This window comes from Macrotis lagotis, chromosome X, assembly GCF_037893015.1.
Source record: "Macrotis lagotis isolate mMagLag1 chromosome X, bilby.v1.9.chrom.fasta, whole genome shotgun sequence".
In the NCBI taxonomy this organism is placed as follows: Eukaryota; Metazoa; Chordata; class Mammalia; order Peramelemorphia; family Peramelidae; genus Macrotis; species Macrotis lagotis.
Window position 1 is genome coordinate 332,293,994 of NC_133666.1, and position 18,559 is coordinate 332,312,552.

At 34.1% G+C, this 18,559-nt stretch overlaps 1 long non-coding RNA gene across 1 annotated transcript; it reads right to left on the reverse strand.

Annotated features, from left to right (window-relative positions):
- Positions 1-7,741: 7,741 nt before the first annotated feature.
- On the reverse strand, positions 7,742-18,213 carry LOC141502467 (uncharacterized). The gene is made up of 2 exons (XR_012472532.1): positions 17,539-18,213; positions 7,742-7,867 (listed from the first exon to the last, which is right to left on the reverse strand). It is a non-coding gene; the product is annotated as an uncharacterized LOC141502467 (long non-coding RNA).
- Between the last annotated feature and the right edge of the window lie 346 nt (positions 18,214-18,559).

Here is an 18,559-nt window from a genome sequence, read left to right on the forward strand (position 1 = left end):
ACGTCTCCTCCATGGGTGAGATTCCAAAGGGGAGAGGGGGCTTACAACTTTTATACCTTTGAGCACAAAGAAGGCTCAGAGCCATCTAAGTTGAATGGGATCCAATTCCCTTTTGGCTTCAGGTATAGATTTAATCAATATGTTATTTTTTAAGGAAATGCCATTATGGGGCTATAAGGTTTATTTTTTATTAAATATCAGTATTGGGAGAATAGCCAGTTCCTCCCAATCCTGTTTTGTCTTTCCCAGGGATGGCTAGTTCCTGGGATGTCAGAAATACAGCCAAATCACAATAAGGCATACTCCAAATGGTGAGTTCATATACCGGTCATTGCCTCAATTATGGCCTTCATACATATTGAAGAGGCCTTACACTAATAATTTGGTAATTATTAATTAGGAATTAGGAATTATCAATTCAAAGCTATACATGAATAACTATGTTTATTATAGATCCAGAGTAATCATGTTGTGAAAGTACCCAAGAACTCTTTATCAAGTTTTCCATAACCTTTCTAAATCACTGGACATATTTTCCTCAATAGTCACTACACACTTTTAAATCTTTCCTAGACCTTGAACTTCAATCAACTCATCCTATTTTCTTAAAATCAGTCTCTTTAATCAATTTTTAAAGATATGTTCATAAAGCTTTAAAGTTGGGTCAGACCTTGAAAATCACCATTCAACACCATCATTTTTCTCAGATGTCAAAACAGAAACCCAGAGAGAGAAGTAATTTTCTTTTCCTACTTAAGTCACTTAAGAGGGTGTGTATTAAGCCAGGAATAAATGCTAAACTTAGAGACATGAAGAAGATATGCTTTCAAATATTGCCTCTGATATTTACCTGCCATTTGATCACAAGCAAGTGATTTAACTTTTGTGTGTGTCTCAATTTTTCCTCTGAACAATAAATAATAATTATTGTTATCATCATCATCATCATTATTATTATTACCTCCTAAACAAGCGGTAATTGTGATGATAAAATGAGATGATGTATGTAAAATACTTTGTTAAGCTTTAACACTATACTTCAGTTGTTATTATTACTTTATTATTACTATTTACTATTATTATTACTTTAAGGCCACAAAGCTAGAAAGTTGTAGAGCCTGAATGCAAACTCAATTCTTTCCATTACACTGTATTTGTATTATGTCTCTTTTTTTTCCTTAATGCCAAATAGAAATTCATTCTCAGGACATAAAAAGGGAGGAAAATTCTTTTTCATAATTTCTAAGTTCTACCACCATTTTTGTCGCAAGCCAGATATGACCCTTGTCAGCATTTAGCACTGTGTTTGTTACATAGTAGGTGCTTAATAAATATTCGTTAATTGACAGCTCCCATCTTTGGATCTCATATTTCAAATAAGTATGTGGCACTAAATGATTTAAGAAGTCTTTCAGACTTAACATTCTATAATTCTAAAGATATTTTTTGTTTTTTTAGAGTTCAGAAAAAGGAAAATTCAAGTTCCCACAATCTGGAAAAATCAATAGAGGTATTTCTGTTACAGATGTATGTCACTGACTTGCAATCCATATTTGTCATGCATTAAATAAAGGGAGCAAATAATTGGACTCATTTAGCTTAGTAGTTTATTTTTTAAAGTCCTCATCCTTCTATAGATGAGCCTTTTTGGAAAACTATCTGGAAAAATATTTCTTTCTGGTTCAGAATTAGAAGAAAGTAAATTCATTCTTAATATGCTTTCGCTTTTGAGCAAAAACAGATATGTTTGGGTCTGGAGAGTAGGACAAAGAAATAACTGGCTGACATTACTAGGTCTTATCCCAAAGAAACCATAAAAAGGGGGAAAGGATCCACATATACAAAATTATTTTATAGCAACTCTTTTTTGTGATGGCAGAGAATTAGAAATTGAGGAAACGTATCAATTGAGTAATGGTTGAACAAATTGTGGTCTATAACTGATGGAACACTATTGTTCTGTAAGAAATCACGAGCAGGCAAAATTTAGAAAAACCTAGGAAGACTTACATGAACTGATGTTGAATGAAGTAAGCAGAAAAATAGGAAAACATCTTACACACTAACAGCAACATTATGCGATGATCAGCTATGATACAATGACATTCACATGCTATGGAGCCTGAATGTAGATCAAAACATACCATTTTCACTTTTTAAAATTTGTTTCTTGATTTTTCTTTCTCATGGCTTTTCTCTTTCATTCTGATTCTTCTTTCAAAACATGACTAATATGGAACATATGTTTAATATGATTGTGTGTGTATAACCTATATCAGATTGCTTGATGTCTTGGAGAAGGGAGAAGGAAAGGCTCAGAGAGGAAGAAAAATTTGGAACTCAGAATCTTAGAAAAATGAAGGTTGAAAATAATCTTTCTCTGTAACTGGAAATAAAAATACTATTTTTTGTAAAAAGAAATAACTGGCTGAGAGGAGGGATAGAGAAAAAAGGAAAGAGAAGAAAGAGTCAACAAACAGAGGGCATTCATCTTTAGATCTGTCACACTAGCACTTTTCTTGAGTACTAAATTCACTAAAAGAAAGTGACCCTGACAAGTAATCAGATTACTTTACAGGTTGAAAAATCACACAGTTCACTTTCAGTTACTCTGTTTGTCAGTCCTATTAATCCTGTCCTTAGCCAATGGAATCCTGGTAGAATACACCTCTACCCTTTGAGTTTCCCTATGCAATTCACATGCTTTGTATAGAAAAGAGCTAAAACAAACCTCTGGTTGAGCTACCACATGTGCTTTGGTCCAAAAAAGACTCTGTAATCCCTCATAACCATTGCTAAAAAGAATGCAGTCTCAATTATGCTATCTTTTATATTTATCTCACTTTTACTCTGTGTACTTCATATTTGAAACATTTATATTTTATAAAAAGGGGAATTTAGGTCTTGAGAATTCCAGACTGGAACATTTGAGCTGGAGGGGAACTCCCTCATTTTACAGATGAGGGAACTGAGATGGAGACTTGTTTAAAGTCCCAAGTGGTGAAGTTGGGTCTCATTGCTAGCCTTATAACCCCGGTCTCTCTCTTTGGCTCTCACTGTATTGCTTCTCTTCATTTTTACACACTCTCTTGCTTTCCCCACTAGAATGAAAGCTCTGACTCAGATACCAAGAGAGTTGCTACATATAAAATGAGGAATTTGGATTAGAATACCTCTAATATCTTTTCCAACTCTAAATCTGTTTGAAAAAAAAAATACAAGGAAGTGAGATCCTGAGGATTCAAAGATAGAAGCAAAACAGGCTTTGCCTTCATGGAAGTTTATATTCTGCTAAAGGGATACAAGATGCACACAAATAAGGATACATTAATAAGAACAATTGAACTAGGACGGAGTATTAGCAGTTGCAAGATATTAAAGATAATCTTCCTATAAGAAATGATACCTCATCTGAGCTTCGGGGAAATCTAAGAGCTGTAGTTATGATGAGTTCGTTTCAGGAATGGAAGATGACTTCTGAAAATTCTTCCAAGTGGGAGGTTGAGAGTTGAGTTTGAGTAATACAATCTGACTAGAAAAAGAGGGTTTATAAAGGAATGAATAAGAAATAACATTTAAAAAGTATAAAGGTCAAGGGGAAATATGTAAGGGTCTTTGAATAAGGATAAAAAGTTTCTTTTGCATCCTATAGGAAAAAAGGTTGAACTTTGAGCAGGGGTAACATAGGGATATATTGTCTTCCTGAGGGGACGGGGTCAATGGAAAACAAACTAACATTCATAGATAGTCATTTTTTTTCAATCTAGTCATACTGACTAAGTGCTCCTCCAAAGAAATTTGCTCTGGCATAATCTTTCCTTTTTCTATGAGTACCCATAGAGTTAAATGTGAGTATTCTGCCACTTGAGATGAATTTATTAGAGAGGGAAGAAAGAATATTAAGCCCTTATTAGATGCTGTTGCCTCTATAGAAGGTGATGATTTAAAGTCTATCCTAAGCCCCAATGAAAAGATTATGACCCCTGAACCCTAAGAGGAAGCAAAGGGATTAAGGTTGAGAAACATGGGTATAGTAGTGGAAGAGAGTGAGCTTGGAGATAAGAGCCCTTATAACAAGACCCTTAGTAGTATAGCTACAATGCAGAGAAAGTGAATAGAGAGAGCTGATCTGACTGATGTGATGTTGGCAGGACATAGAGAGGTCTGTGGCAGAAAGAAAGCACACTCCTAGATTTGGGTTACCATTAATATCCTGTTAAAGCCTTAGTTTCCCCCACCTTACTTATAGCTCTGTACTCTATCCATCATCTGCATTGTGACAGAATATTAATTCAATTCCTTCATGGCCACAAAAGTTATTTAGCAAGCAGGCTGCTGCCTTAAGGTAGTAAAGTAGCTTCAATCTTTCTTCTCTCTTTACACTAGATAAAGCTGGGAAGGTATAAGGAATTTGTAGTACTCATTATTACATATATTGCTAAAATAATCATAAATTGGGAAGATGTTTAGAAGCTCAAACAAAGACATCTTTGGAATCAAATCTTTGGTCGAGGATTCTGGCTACAAAAATAATTTTCTGTTTCAATTTTGAGGTACCTGAGATTAAACCACCCCCTCAAAATGAAAAAAAATAGAGATGTGGGACAGTAAAAATAAAAATAAAAAACCTCACAATACTTTATTGACTTATTTTAGCTTGATAGAACAGATAAATCTGATCTAAATTCTTTATAAAATCATAGGACTGGGCAACTAGGTCGTGCAGTGGATAGAGCACTGGCCTTGGAGTCAGGAGTATCTGGGTTCAAATCTGACCTCAGACACTTAATAATTACCTAGCCATGTGGCCTTGGGCAAACCACTTAACCCCATTGCTTTGAAAAATCTAAAAAAAAAATCATAGGACCAGTTGATCATTGATTTCATAAAGTCCTGTTTTTAAGACAGCAATCTTCTGATGGTATGACCAAATCTTAAAATTTTACATATTCTAAAATAATACCAAAGAATAAATGATAGATTTTTCAGTTCTGTAAAACAGTCAATAAAATAGCTCACAAAACTATCTTTGTTGCTGAGATAACCCATTTTATTATGGTGTTTTTTTACTGCCACATTGACTTTAATTTCTCCGGCACAGCTGCATTTGTTTTTTTTTTCCTTATACAGGTTTTTATGATATTTTGGTAAAATGTGAGATCATGTTCTTTATTAGTTTTGACATGAATGCCAGCTCAATCATTGACCATACAATGTCCAAATAGAAGAGACCTTTGAGAGCTAGTTTAACCCTATAATTCTTTTAAAATTTGTTGTATTTTTAATTTGTGAAATAAAATGAGCATTTCCAACACATAGAAAATTTAAAAAAGAGATGTTAACCTGTAAAACTACATATCTACTATATACAATTTCTTTCTTTTGATATTTTCATGTAATTTTATTTACTTGTTTCTTTCTTATACATATATATGTGCACACACACAAACACACACACACAGGATGTTTTTTGGTCCTTTACTCTCAAAGAAGACCCTGACATTAGGGAGGTGATACCATCATGACAAGCACATGAATTGCATTTGAATGAGGGGACTTTGTTTAGTCACAAGTCTCACTTTCTCCTTCAGAGTCATCTGGGTCCATTAGCCAGATATGAATCAAGATGACTGAAGGTGGCCCTGGATGTGAGATGATCAGTGTTAAGTGATTTGTCCAAGAGCACACAGATTAGTAAGTATCAGGCATCTGAGGTCGAATTTGAACTCCTGTCCTACTGACTCCAAGGCCAGTACTCTATTCACTGCTACACTTCACTGCCTGTGCCTCATTTTAAAGATGAAAAAATTAAGACCCAGGGAAGGTATTTGACTTGCCCTTAGTCACCCAACTAAGTCAGTAGTCAGATCCAAGTCTTCTATCTTTAGGCTCCATATTCTTTCTATGAATAAACTAATTTATCAATCAGGATTTATTGGGCTAATGTATGGTTATATCTTATAGCATTTTCTTTCTTATGTAGCTTCACTGTGACAATAATGCATTAATTTATATAACCATTCAGCTACCACTTGAATACAAACTGAGTAAATAATCTCAGTGATGGGATTATATCTACTGGTCAGTAATCCACAGTGGTACATCCTCCTATTTTCCCATTCATTTTGTACTATTTTAGGGTAATACCCCTGGGCTTAGAGTTCAGAGAGACTTGGACTGGATGATCTAAAAGTCTTTTGCAGACCTATGAAAAATCAAGTTTTCTTTTTTATAAACTTGCAATAAATTTTCACGAGAATTCCTTTATCCTGAATTGCCCTGACTAACCTTCAGCCTCATGATAATCATCATCATTATTATTGTAAGGTAGATTCTATTAATGAAATGGTAGTTCTGGGTATAAGTACAAGTTCTAAGAAAAAAGAAGCAAATTCTGCTGATAACAGTTTAAACAAGTAAGTGATTTTGTTGTTCTGTCACATTTGATCATTTGTACTCTGGGGTTTTCTTGGCGAAGATACCAAGGTCATTTGCCATTTCCTTCTCTAGTGGATCTATTGTGTCAGGCAAACAGAGATTAAATGACTTGTGCAGGATCACACAGCCAGAAAGGGTCTGGGTTCAAATTTGAACTCAAGTCTTCCTCTTTCCAGGCCTATTGTTCTATCCATTGAGCCAACAACTGCCTCAAATGATACACTATTAGTTATTATTAAAGCAGCACTAAGGAAGCATGTACTTGGCACTCAAGCTAAGGGAACTCTATGGGATGCTCTCAGTCTAATAACTGTCTTGTTGGTCTTAAGGAAGATCACAGAATAGATATTTGTGAGACCAGCAGAGCTGAGTAGCATAGCCCATCGAGTTAAAGGTCGCTTTGTCCTTCTGTGGAAGCCTTGTCACCAAATATTACTTTACTGACAATTTAGACCATTATGAGACAGGTTAGATCATCACCATAAAATTACTGCACTGACAAGTAGACCATTGAATAACAGGTTTAGCTCAACCCTATTGTCATAAGATTTTTGCCATAAAAATCACCATATTGATCATTTAGATAATTGAAAGACAGGTTAGCTTTACACAATGCTGCAAATTTGTCTTTAAAAATGCCATATTATCATTCTGTCCGACATTACTGCAATTGTGTGGTATCTCAATTAAATCTAAATGACCAAGACCTTCCATTATGTCCAGACCATCACCAGTAGTCCTCTTTCCTATACCAACAGGCCACAGGATGTAGATGGTTCTGGAAGAGGCAGTGAGAGCGGTCTTTGAACAACATTCCTCTCACTTAAATCAACATAATGTGCATGTCATGCTATCATTCAGTTGATGCCATGGTCTTCAATTACAAAGGACAACAATCTTAAATCTTGAGACTACAGCATACCTATAAATCTGGAAATTGGCTTACTTTATTTGTGGCATTATTACTTTTTTAAAAATCATACAAATGTGTATTGTTAATGATGACTGTATCATCATAATAAAGTTTCAAGCTTTAACTTCACTCTTAATTTGGGGAGATGGTGTTTCTTTCCCTGTCTTCCCCACCCTAAGATCTATTAGAATGTAAATGTAAATACTTGAAGGCAAAGACTATTACTTTTAATCTTTCTATCAGTAAGTATTCATTAAATGATTGCTCCAGACATTTTGCTAGGCTCAAGGGATTCAGAGAGAAAAGTGAGCCTTCCCAAGTCTTCAAGGAGTTTACTTTCTATTGAGGAAGATAGCATGTACTTGAAGTGTAAATGCAAAATAGATGCTGTGAATTTTCATCTATTTATTTATTTAGTGGGGGAGGTTCAACATTTAGAGGAGGGAATCAGGAAAGGTTTCATATAGATGGTGGCATATAGACCAAGTCTTGAAGAAATTCTTCTATGTGGTGATTCTATGAGAAAAAAAAGTGAAAAGAGAGTGCAATTAGTGCTTTGTAAATAGCAGGTAATTAAATAAATATTTGTTGATAAAATTGTACAATGTACTATTAATAATGGGCAATCTTCTTAAAATAAAGAGCATTATAATGCAAGTCTATAATAATGTCTAATGATTTTGAAATCTCATATCTTGATAGCCACATTTACTTTCAATAATATTCTTTTAATTCAACAAAATTCTAGTAAAATAATATATATTGATAAGTCCAAAGATCATCATTTGATGTCACAGATTTTATCAATATTAATTATCTTTAATGAGGATAATGAATGAAAAATTCTGTAAATGTAGACTTAAAAATAGATTAATTATCCTCCATCCCCAATATTTCAAATGGCAACCTGACCTTCTTTCCTAGGTGCCAATATATATTTATGTTTCAGTTTTTGTTCTCCATTATTTAGGCATACTCAGCTCCATATTTCACACTAATAACTTGTGAAGGGAATGGTATCAATCATAGCAGTCCGTGGTTAATTTAAAAATAATTTACATTTGCCTTTGCAGTGTAGTTTTCTACTTTTAATTATGAGAGCATATGAAGTTCTTAGGTTTTACAGTCTGGGGTTTGCTCCAAATACAGAGATTGCAGCACTCCAAACCATATGAGATAGTTTTAGAGAGCTGTCAGAGGATGAGTCTTGGCCATGTTCACCAATAACTATGAGAGAAAGGATTTGAACCCATGCTTTCCTGACTCCAGGTTCAACACTCTATACCATATTCCGCTTAGAATTTATCACTTTAGATAAAAGACTAAAGTGACATAGTGAACTAGAAGAACTAGAAAGCCCCTTGCCACTTCTCATTTCCTTGTTCTTCTCCATGTTAAAAATGCAAAAATGCAAAAATTAAAAAGATAAAAAAGCATGAGTAATACTGGCTTCTATTTAGTTTGTTGCCCACCAGCTTATAAATTTCTGGTGCTTTGGTATAAAAGACACTTCAAGTCTGGCAATAACCTATGTGATGACCATCTCTATTTATAAATTGATGCAAATCCTAAAGGGTGACTGGGTCTTTTCTCAACTGTGTTTCCCTAGACACATCCATCAGGGGTGAGTTGGTGAGCCATGATGGGTGAGCCATCAGGAGTGATTCTGCTAGCACTGCCAAAATAATAGTTTATACTATCAAGACCTTTAGATGGAATGCTAAGAAATGTCAGAATTAATAAGTATCACTATCTCATCCATATGAATTAGTCATTTTGTACTAATATGGAAATGTTTAAATGATTGCATATGGATAACCTATATCTGATTGCTTTCCATGGTGAGGGGAGGGGAGTAAGGGAAGTTGGGACAGAATTTGAAACTTAAAATTAAAAAAAGCAATATTTTAATATGTAATTGGGGGGTAAATTTTATATATATATATGCAAATATATAAGGGATACATAGAGCTACTTTAAATATAAAGAAGTGTCTAATTTAATGATAGCTAGTATTTATTTAGCACTTTATATAAATTAAGTCATTTGCTCCCCACAATAATGATATGATGTAGGTACTATTATGATTTCCAATTTCCAATTGATAGAACTGAGGCAGACAGAGGTCAAATGACTTCCCTAGGGTTATACAACCAATAAGTGCTTGAGGCAGGATTTAGAACTCAGGTCTTCTAGTCTCCAAGTGATTTTTGCTAGCATTGCCAACATAATAGTTTTTACTATCAGGGCTTTGAGATGGGATACCAAGAAATGTCAAAATTAATAAGAATCACCATCTCATACATATGAATTAGTTATTTTGCACTAATATGGAAATGTTTAAATGATTGCATATGGATAACCTATATCTAATTGCTTGCCATCTTGGCAGAGGCATTTGTATTATATTATGAGTTATTTGAATATTACCAAAAGATGGGTGGTTTGTCAGACATTGAAAACCAATCTCACTAAATTCAGGAAGGCTTATCATCAAATTGGTTGTAAATTCAATTGACTGTAAATTTTTTTTTTCCTACAGCAAGTTATGAAGATCATTTGGTCAATGTAGAGTTTAATGTAGATCTATGCTGGTGGGGGGAAGTACACACATTCAATAAATCAGAAATTCTTAAAATATTAAAGTTGAAGCATATGATACCAAATTCCTAGCTTAAGCAATCTTCCCATTACACCAAGCTTCCTTGCTTACATTGAATTGGCTGGCCAATCTAGTGAAATTGGTTGGACTGGTTTGTGATTATAGGCAGAGGATTTGTGGGTGTTTGAAAATGCCTTCTTTCTGCTCTGGGCTTCTTCCCAGGGTTGAATGAGTACCATACTCTCCGGGGGACTGGTAGCAAGCAATCCTAGCCAGGAAGTGTCACATTTAGTTGAAAGCTGTGATTAGTGCTGAGCCACTGGGGGGAAAAACAGATAGAAAGCAAATGAAGTGACTTCCAATGAACAGGCAAACATGAGTCAATGAGCAGTAAAAATCAATGAAGAAAAAGTGGCCCGTTTTCCTCTCATTGATTTCCCCTGCTCATTGTTGATTGGAGGTGGCTTCAGTTACTTTCTTTTCACATCTTTTGATTAGAAATATCTTACCTTCCTATAGCACTTTAAAGCTTGCAAAGGACTTTACATCTATTATGTCATTTGAACCTTAGAGCAAACTTGTAAGGTAGGCAGTTTGGGTATTATTATTATTATTATTATTATTATTATTATCTTCTTTTTACAGATTAGGAAGTAGGTTTGGATAAGTTGATACATACCAAGGGTCACACAGTTATTAGGAAATGGAGCCAAAGCTTGAATCCAGCTCTCTTGAAGAAAGGTCCACCATATTGCCTGATTGAATGGGGGAGGGGTGGGGGTGGGGGAAAATTGCCCTCTCTGGATTCTTGCCTTATATGATAGAAAACATGTTCAATGTACTCCTCCCCCTTTGGACCCCACCCTATTCACTAGAAAGTTCCCAAAAATAATAGAGGAGTCTAGCTGACATTCTCACAACAGCTTGAGTCCTTTTCCCCAACATGTTTGTAGTAAAAGGACATCTTCTAGTCTCAACACCATACCTGTCGAAAGGACAGAATTACAGTCGGATAAGAGGTGACAGAGGAGATAGATGGCCAAGTGAAAATAGGGAAATGGGGGAATGAAAATATTTAGGAGGCCTAGACTGATATTGGAAGAAGGACAGATAATATATAATCTCAAATGTCTTTTCCATTTCTAAAATTATCTGAATCTATAAGCAGAAGCTGTGTGACACTGTAGAAGGAACATCACGGGTCAATGGAAGATGACAAGAAGAATGGCTTCAATAAATGCAGGTGAAAGAGAATGCAGAAGAGGCTCTCAGAGGTAGGGACCAAAGAGGAAAGAGCCACTACACTTTCTTGTCATTGGTGAGTGAACTATAGAATTGAGCTTGTTTGCCTGTATTCTTAACCCCCCCAACTCTTTTATTCCTTCAAGTAACAAGTTACTCTCTACTCAGTGACCCCTCTGCCACTGACAAATACTTTAACCCAATCTTTCAATAGAATACAATCTCCCTGAGGGCAAACATTGGTTCATTTTTGTATTTGAATCACTAGCACTTATCACAGTTCTTAAGACAAACTAAGAACTTAATTTTTTTTAAGCTTTTGAAACAATAGGTCTTCATCACCTCCTGAATGTTCTCTTCTCTAGGTTTTCATGACACTGTGTTCTTGCTCCTCCTACCAATCTCAAAGATTCTTTTCAAACTCCTTTGCAGAAGTTTAAGTCATATTCTCTTAATCGAATATATGCTCCAAGGCTCTATCTCAGGCCTTTTTTCCCCTCTATGAGCTCCCATGGATTATGACCATTCTATGACAATTGAGGATGACTGAATCACTAAGGTATATTTGTTGGATAAATTCTGTGTATCACAAAAGATCACATTCACTATTTGTGATGCCCTTTTATTTAGAACCAGCATTTGTGGGAAGGGACCAAGCTAGTGGACATAATTTTGAGTCTACCCTCTGTGACTAGTGACGTGGCTTTTGTTTTGGATCTATTAAATTTTCTCCTCCTACACCAGTAATATTTGAGGGGACAGATAAATATAAATCAAGGCTAATACTCCTTTTTGGAGACAGGAGATATAAGGAGCTCAGCCATGGTCCTTCTCTTATTTCCCTCAAGTCAGAAATCTTAGTTTCTCTTGGAGTGAGATTCCAAAGCTATCTATCCATGCTGCTTAAGACTCATGCTTGTATATATGAACATACATATCTCATGGCTAAGAAGTATCTCTTTCTTCCTATTGTGTTCAGCATCTGATTTAGGATTGACAGCCTAGCTTCCTCATCTCCTTCATACATGAAAGCTGCAGTAAAGTGAAACAAAGATTGGAGTCAACCTCTTTTGGGGTACTAAGAGAGAAGATAAGTTGTCATTCTTGGGACATAAGTAATGAAAGTACTTGACGCTGATTCATTGCCTTGATATTACTATGACTATGAATTTGGAACAGGATCAATTCTCTTCTCCATTGCTTGCTATGTATATAACTTTAGGATAGACACCATACCCCTCCAAGTCAAAGTTTCCTTATCTGAAAAAAAAAGTTGAATTATATGATTTCAAAGGATCTTCTCAAATTTAAATCTTATAATTTAATAGTCTAAATTCAAATTAAACTGCTTGCTTAACTATGATCTTGAGGTTTGAGTGACAAATAATATTTGGTTCTAGAAGTATAAGGAGGGGCTTGTAGACAGAGGCCATTTCAGTAAAGTGACAAGTATGATGGAATTCATTCATTAACTGATCCAAGGCTCAGTGGAAAAGAGGCAGAGTGCTGAGTGATTGACAGCTTATCTTTGGATTGCACCACTTATTACCTTATATGGGGCTCATTATATAAAGTCTAAATGACTTCAAACAATGGTCAGATTAGGGATTTAGGATGTTATGATTTGCTGTCAGACGTATCAATCAACTTCCATATGATTGCTTGTATTGTAGTTTTGAGGTTTCAGAAATCTTTTAAGCAATTTTTCATATAGATAGCATGATATCAAAGCAAGGATCTCATTTCTAAAATGTCCAAATTTGAACAGAATGGTGGAGTTGTAATTTGACCATTTAAACAAATTTTCTCCTTTAAAATTGGACACTGTGTTTCTCTTAATAAAGCCCAAAATGATATTATTATTTTAGTTGCTATATCATATTACTGATTCACTTTGACTTTGAAATGCATTTTTAAAAATTCAGATATTTTTCAAACAATTTTGATTAGAGATTTACACCTCCCACAGCTTGTTCTATTGAACTCAAATGTAAATTTGGACACTGTCCCTGTTAAATTTAATCTTCTTAGGATCAACTCTAGTTCCTGTTGGATACTGGCTTCATTCTCCAATTTATTAAATAGCCTTCCTAAATTTGTGTTATATGACTGTCTGATAAACATGCTATCTTTCTAGCCACATAATTGAAAATAAAAAGCATATCTCTGGTGTATTCAAGTCACACAGAAGGAATAATGCTTGTTCTTCTTGGAAGATTTAAATGGAAGCTTCAAAGAGGAAAATTCAGGTTTTATATAAAGAGGGACTTACTAACAATCTAAGCTATCAGAGGCCAGATTTGGCTGTATCAGAATTATAATGAATTCCTCTTTAGACAAAGACTGGATGACCATTTGTTGGATATGGATTTCTTTTCAGTGACCACTAAAGTTTCTTTCAACTCTGAAATACTGTTATTCTCCCAAATTGAAATTGAACCATCCCCCTTTGGGAGATTTTGTATATAAGAATTGCACAAAGAAATGAATAAAATCTGGACAAACTCTATCTAAAGCACTCCCTTGATGTATCAGTCTAGTAACACTGTCATAAAAAGGAAATGAAGTTCTTTTGATGTTTCATCTTTAATTAAATTCTGTTGGCTCTTTGTGATCACTACCATATTTTTTATATTTTCATTAATGGTCCCTTTTAGAATCTATTCTATAATTTTGCTGGAAGTCAAAGTCACATCCTCTAGTCTGTAGTTTCTAGAGTTCCTTCTTGACTCTTTTATGGAAGTCAGGACATTTGCCTTCCTACAATCCTATGTTCCTTCTTCTAATCTGCATGTTTGTTTATAGATCACTAACAACAATTTAGCAGTCATATCTGGGCATTCTTTCAGGACCTATAGGCTTAACTATAGGTATGCAAGTTTTGTAGTCCTCAATAAAAGCAGATGGGTATTCTCTTATTTATTATGTATTTCAAATCCTTATTAGTGATATTTTTCTGTAATTTCTAGTTTACATATTATTTTTCTTAGCAGAGAAAAACAAGCATAATAGAAACTGAGTTGTTCTACTTTCTCTACATTGTCCATTATCTTTGCCCTACTCAACCTTAGCATCCTAGATCATTTTAGATCTTTCTCTTTTTTCTTAACAGCTTATTAAAAATATCTTTTTATAATACTTAAAAATTAGTTGGCAGGACAGTTCATTATTAGTTTAGCATCATGATATTATTTTATAAGATAATGCCAAACTTTTAATTTTATATTAATAGTAATTTATTTTTTCCAATTTCACGGAAAGATAAATTTTAGCATTCTTTTTTTTAAATTTTGGATTCCAAATTCTTTCTCTTCCTTCCTCATCTCCCCCTCCCTAAGACAGTGAGCAATTTGATGTAGGTTACATATGTATAATTGTGCAAAACATATTTCCATGTAAGTCATATTGTGAAAGAAGAAAGAGACCAAAAGAAAAAAAAACTTGAAAAAAATGAAGAAAGTGAAAACTGTACACTTCAACTGCATTCAGACCCTATCAATTCTTTCTCTGGATAGATAAAATTTTTCATCATGAGTTCTTTGTAATTGAATTATGGTATTATTGAGAATAGCTAAGTCACTCACAGTTGATCAGTGTACAATGTTGCTGTTACTGTGTACAATGTTCTCTTGCCTCTGCTTGCTTTACTTTACATCAATTCATGTGGATCTTTCCAGATTTCTGAAATCTGACTTCTTGGCATTTCTTATAGCGCAATAGTGTTCCAATACACATTTCATAGTATCACAACTTGTTCAGTCATTCCCTAATTGATGGGCATCCACCAATTTCCAATTCTTTGCTGCCATAAATGTGCTGCTATATTTTTGCATTATCCTTTGTGTTTTCTCTTTCTTATGTGCAGTGATGATTACAAAGAGCCAGCAGAGTTTCATCAAAGATGAGATGCGCCAAAAGAATTTAATTTCCTTTTACTGAGACATCACAGGAGTGTTTTAGAGTTTGTCTAGATTTTTATCCATTTCTTCATGCAATTCTTATATACAAAAATTCCCCAAAGGGTAGTCATTGATGGTTCAATTTCAACTTAGGAGAATAAGAGTATTTCAGATTTAAGGGAAACCTCATTCCCCATTGAAAAGGAATTCATATACAACTAATGATTTTCTAAAATGATAAGGGTAGATAGGGCAAAGATAATGAACAATATAGAGAAGGCTAATAATTGTATTATTGACTCAAAGAACAGTTGTTCAGCAGAATAGTTCACAACTCTACCAGTAATCCATCAGTGTCCCAATTTTCTCATATCCCCCTTCAACATTTATCATTTTCCTTTTCTGTCATCTTAGCCAATATGATAGGTATGAGGTAATACCACCTTTTGTATCCATTCTGTTTCCTTCTAAAGTTTCTATATTTATTAAACATCCTTGTTTTTTTTGTCATTCTCCAATTGATAGTCAAAGGGTATGAAGAGTTTTCAAAGGAATTAATATAAACCATAAGAAAATAATATTTCAAAACCCTAATAACTAAAGACATACAAATTAAAGGAAGTCTGTCAACAAAAACAAAAATAACATGATAGAAGGGCTATAGAAGGGGGCAGGTGAGAGGCTGGCAAATTAGTGCACTTAGGTGAACTGTGTGATGGGGTAGCTATTATTTAACCAACCTGAAATTATTCCCAGAAAATTACTAAACTGAGTATACTCTTTTACCTAGCAATACCACTACTAGGCCTATACCCTAAAGAGATCAAAGCAAATTGAAAAGAACCCAAATGTACAAGAATCTTTATAGAGGTCTTTCAATGGTGGTAAAGACTTATAAACTGAGAGAGTTCTCATCTCTTGGGGAATAGCTGAATAAATTATGGCATAAATAATAGGTTACCAATATACTATGATAATAGAGTAATGAAGTACTATCATACCAAGATGAAGAACCTGGTTTCAGGGAAAAAAACATCAAAGACAAGTTTGAAAGATAAGCTAAATTAAATGATCAATCTCTATTCTAAAGGACCTATGATGAAAAATCTTAATCACTTCCTAAATAGAGAAGTAATGATTTCAAGATGAACAATGAGACACCCATTTTTACATAGCCAATATGAAAATTTCTTTTCCTTAACCAAGCATATTTATTATAAGAATGAAATTTATTTTTTCCCTTTGTTTCTAAATATATATCCTTTTTTTCTTACTTACCCAGCAAGATGCATATTGTAGCAAAAAGATTTTTTTTAAATGAAAAAAGTAGTTCAGAAGAATTAACCTATATGTCAAAGGAGAGTGGTGGCACATGCAATACTTTATTCCAATAGAACCCCATCTTTGCAAAGAAAAGAGATGAATTTTCTCATCCATTCACCATTCAAAGGATGATATCATTATAATTAGTATTCAGACATTGAGCTTGTCTTTTTTTACAATCAAATTTGGTTCCTTTTTTAATATTATTTTAATTCTAAACTTAAACATCCCCAAATTAACAATTTTTCATATACAGCAAAACAAAAAAATGTAAATACCACGCTATTTTCAAAACTATCCTGCCTATTTGTTCTTTTTCACAAACTTCTTTTTGCTGATCATTTTTTAAAAAATGTTTCATTAATCCTCTATTTTTTTGCATCCCTTTTGTTAATCCTAATTCCCCCAAGTATTCCACTTAAAAACAGATGGGGAAAACATCTTATAACAAGTAAGTTATAGTGAAGTGAAATGAATTCACATAGTTGCCATATCCAGAAATTAATGTCTATTTCTATACTTTGAATCTATCACTGGTTGATCCCTTCTTTCTCCTTTCTACAATGCCTCCTCTTTTTCCTCTTAATACTCTCAAAACAGAACCAACTCACCCACTCCCAAATCCTGTTTTTAATTTTGAACTTCTTCAACAGCCTTTGAAGAAACTGATGATTCTAAAGAGATACTTTCTTCTCTCACCATTAGAACACTTGCACTATCTCATCATGCAACCCTTTTGATCATTCAAATAAATTTATTTTTAAATATTTTCTTGACTTATCTATTTGTATTTCAAGACTTTTCATCTGTCTTTTCCTCAGAAATTCCTGAAAGGATTCTTTTATTTAACAAATTTATTTTTCCCTCTTACTGCCTTTCTCTGTTTCCAGATTATAATAAACTCTTCAAGGTAAATTATTCTTGGTTGAAAGACTAACTCTCTTATCTTTTGAAATATTATATTCTAAGATCTCCTCCAATTTATAGTATAAGCTTCCATGTCTTATGTAACTTTTACTATGGTCCCATGGTATTTGAGCTCTCTCTTTCTAGACGCATACAGTATTTTTTAAAATTTTATTATGAACTCAAGAAATAAAACAAGTCTAGAATTTTCTGACCGTTTCTGCCACCTTCCCAGAATCTTCTGGTTGTAGTTTTTCCCTTGATGTGGAAGTACTGAGTGTGTTGGCTATTACTTTCCTGGGATTTTTCCTTTTGGTGTTTCTTTCAAGAGTGATCATTATGATCTTCTATCTTTAGTTTTTCTATGGTTTTAATATATCCAGAGGGATTTCTTGAAAGCTACAGGCTTTTTAGAAATCATAGTTTTAATGGAGCCCAATGATTCTTATATTATGTCTTCTTGACTTGATTTCCAGGTCAGTTGTTTTTATATGAGATATTTTATATTTTCTTCTATTCTCCAGTATTTTTTCTGCTACTTCTTGCTATTTTATTGAATTAGTGATTTCTCTTTGGTCTATTTTGGTTTTTCAAGGAGTCCATTATTTAGGTAAGATGGATCATTTCTCTTCCAAGTCATTTTTTTCTACTTCAAACTTTTTTCCTCCAAATAATTTATTTCATTCTTTCTCTTGTTTCATTTCTTCAGGATATTCAGATAAACAAAATACATTTTTTTTCTTTGAATCTCTACTTGCAATTATTGCATCGTTTCTTTTCTCTTCTAGCCTGGGCTCATACACTGACTTCTACTTCTTACAATTAGATTCTCCTGGATTTTCAAGGTTCATAGGGTGCCTGCAGACAGAATGTAAGAATCCTGTAGCTATTAACTGTGTCTGTTTAGAGTGTTGCTATGTCATACTGGCTGTTGCCATTCTTAATGGCTTCTGAGATTCCTGCTTTGGATTTCAGATGACCCTAAGATTCCTGTCCCCCCCCCCCCCCAACTCTGCTCTTTCTCAGGAAAGCCCAACACTCTTGAATACTTTAGATAATGATCTTTTCAGGCTATATATGCCCCCTCTGTCACCCTGAGAAACATGAGGTTTATTTATTTCTTCTACTCCTGGTTTTGTTAGTAGTCATTTTCCTTTTGCCCACAGATGACTTTTTGTGTAGTTCTGGGAAGAGGGAAGTCACTTTGTAGTTTCTCATTGGATTTCTTGATAATTG